Genomic DNA, 3,206 nt, shown 5'->3' with positions numbered 1-3,206 from the left:
TAATAAAGGCAGAAAGCAGAGAAAATAGGGAAGGTGCTTCAGAACAGCAGCACTGGTTTGTGAATACAGCAGCTTTGATTGCATGTCATTGAGATTAATTTGCCAGCTTACTTCCACAACAGCATAAAATCCACACCAAAATGGCCTATTGGTGTTTGTATCTTGCTGCTTCAAATGATTTTGAGGGATTATTGTGTTTGGAAAGAGTTCATGCATGAAGAGTGGGCTAGTCAAAAATGTCTCGCTGTGTCACCAGATTTTGTCACTATTTTGGACATGGCATGTTATCATCTATAGCACCAGGAACATGTGTAAAACACTTTCATATTGAGTGAAATTAACAGGAAGGCAACATGAAGCGGAAAATGTAATGACAAAAATCACGACTTTCTTATCCTACTACATCTTTGTAGTTCGAACCCTGTAAATAAGCAGAATTTCTTCTGTCAATAAATATTAGATGGTAACAAACAGGCTCGCTGGATGTATATACACATGCTAAACAATATGTTCATTTCTTGTCAGTGGCAAATTATACTAAACAAGTGTATTGCATAATCTTTTTCAAAAAATTGCATTTGTTTTTCCTCCAGAGCTAATTAACCGCCCCTCTACAATGCAGTGGGGAAAAAAAGTGTCAGCACTCCCCATAGTGCCATACAATATGTGACAGATACCTGGGTAATATTTTTTATAAAATTGTATCAAGCTAGAGGTCAATAGTTTTTATTGTACAAAAATTCCAAAAAAAAGCTAGTTCTCAAAAAAATCCATTTGAACCAAATTCAAAGTAATATGAAGTCACTTTTATTAACTTTAAGCAGCATGGTGTTAACATGGAAATAACAACATTCAAAATAATTGAAAATAAAAGATATTTACAAACATAATGTAATGATTCTGTCTTATCCTGCCCAAAAAGAGCCTGTTTGCAGTTTCCTTGATGTCACGTCCTACTCCCTTTGGTTCACATGTAATCAAGGTCTGAGCAGTTACACCTGCAGCGGCTGCAAGTAGTAAGTGGAGTCGCTGTGTCCAGGAGGAGCACTATATATTCCAGGTGTAACAGTGTTTAGTTTAAGTTGTAGAATCCACTTGCTTTCTATGTATCAGTGGCAATGGGAAATAGCGCCCACCCCCTCTCTGTGTGGTTGGTTATATGTTGCTGGTCCCTGTAGTCAGTTCCAGTCTGGTGAAAGCTGCACTAGAGCGTGCTGAGTGAAGCTGAGCCGTTGCACTGATTCAAACCCCGATATGTTCCCATTCAGGGATAAACTGCCTGACAACCCAGAAACTTGTCCTCATTTAAAAAACTACATAACGCAAGTCGAGGGGTTACTTGGGCCAGCCCGGTACAGTGGACTGAAGCAGAGCCCGGTTACACAGGCTCTCACAGGATGCAACTGCCAGTTTATTGAAAGCCCTCGTGTAAGTAAACCATCCAGCATTCCTTGATTGCCTTCCTGATCTTGAACTGTCTCGTTCCTGTTATTTCTCCTGCCTGTCTTGCCCCTGTTCCAATTCTCCTGTTGGTTTCTGTGTTCTGGACATCGACCTCCTGCCTTGCCTCTTGACCAAGCCTGCCTCTGCCCTTGCCTGGATTCTCTTGCCTCTTGTGAATGCCTCAAACCTGGACCTTAGACCTGTCTCCCATTTTTGCCCCTGTTATGAAACCTCTGCTCAGAGTGTGCCAACCATTGGCAATTTCTGTTGCCTGGATCCCGAACTCGCCTCTTACCTCGCCCTTCTGGAAACCTCTGCCTAGGATTGACTCATCGTGTATGACCCCAGAACTGATTATGTTTTCCCCGTCAGCCTTTGACCTTGCAAACTAACGTTGTAATTTGGATCACTCAATGATCCCAATCACCCAGAAGGAGTCGTTAGCTCAACCTTCAGTCAGTGCAACCTCACCAGCATATGAGAAGATTAGAGGCTTTTATTCATTGCAATAATACATCTTCTGAGTTGTTTTTCAGCCACTAACCATGCTCTTCTCCCAAGTATTCCCAGTGTGTGCTCCAATCAGTTCATATTCCAGCAAAACCAGTTTATTACCTTTTTTAAAAAGCTGCTCAAGGCCGCTGCGGCTTTAATTGGCATTGCATTTGCTTTAACAACAGTAGCTCTAGTGGCTAAACCAGCAATGAAACATTGCCACTGACAGTTGTTTAATATTTCATGTTCAGTTCAACAATTCAACATGGATTCAAAATGGATACAAATATTTCTATAAAATGTGACATTAAAACCCATTCTATGTTTTTCTCCTACTGTCTGACAAGAGGTAAACTGGAACGCAAAGAGGCAGGGGTGATGTAAACTGCAAATGGTTAGTTTCGACCTCCGAGGCAAGAGGAATGCACCATAAAGTCAAACCTTTTTGATGTTTTATCGGTTTGCATCAAACAAATACAAAAATGCAAAAAAAACAAACAATCAGTTGTATTCTAATGGCAATTTATTTTTAGGAAGAATTCTAGTTCTATATTGCACTCCCCATTGTTGCATTTTATTCATTGTATTAGGTTTTTTCAATTTAATCCCACTTTAAATCAGTTGTATTTGTTAATTTTCCTTCATGATATGTAAAACATAGTTACCTTGTTTGTGGAAGTATTTGTACCTGTCACTGCTGGGTCTTTCATGATGACCCAGAAGCAGCAAACACAGAGGCAGTATTGACAGTAAAAGATGGTTTATCAAAATTATAGCGTGCTGGGGAAAATGGTTATGGGGGAATGTATCTGACCGGCTGGGAAGGCTCTGGTCACGGACTGTGAGGGTAGAAATAAAGAGAGAGTGAGCACCGGCAACAGACCTGAGAAGTCAGAAGCAGAGGTTGACTTACAGAGTAGATGATGAGTGAAGCACCGGGGGAGAGTAGTCAGGCTGTGGCTTTCAGTGACAGACCTCGAGGAGTGTTTCCACGATGGAGGGTGGACAGGCCAGGTGGTAGCAGGATGCCAACAGAAGAGGAGCACCACGTCAACCATAGTTCCAGGAAGGCTTAAGGGAAGTTGGTGTCTTTCGTCCAAATATTGACAGTATTCTTCCAGCTTTCATAGAAGTTTCTTCCTTCAAAAATTGGAGGAACTCTGTGGGTACTAACCATTCACTGTTACCAACATTCACCTAAAGAGAACTCCATGCTGAGATGATGCAAAATAAACTTTTATTAATCCTCCAGAAACCAACTAATGGCC

Source organism: Fundulus heteroclitus, chromosome 8, assembly GCF_011125445.2.
Source record: "Fundulus heteroclitus isolate FHET01 chromosome 8, MU-UCD_Fhet_4.1, whole genome shotgun sequence".
NCBI lineage: Eukaryota > Metazoa > Chordata > Actinopteri > Cyprinodontiformes > Fundulidae > Fundulus > Fundulus heteroclitus.
This window is presented reverse-complemented; position numbering follows the sequence as displayed.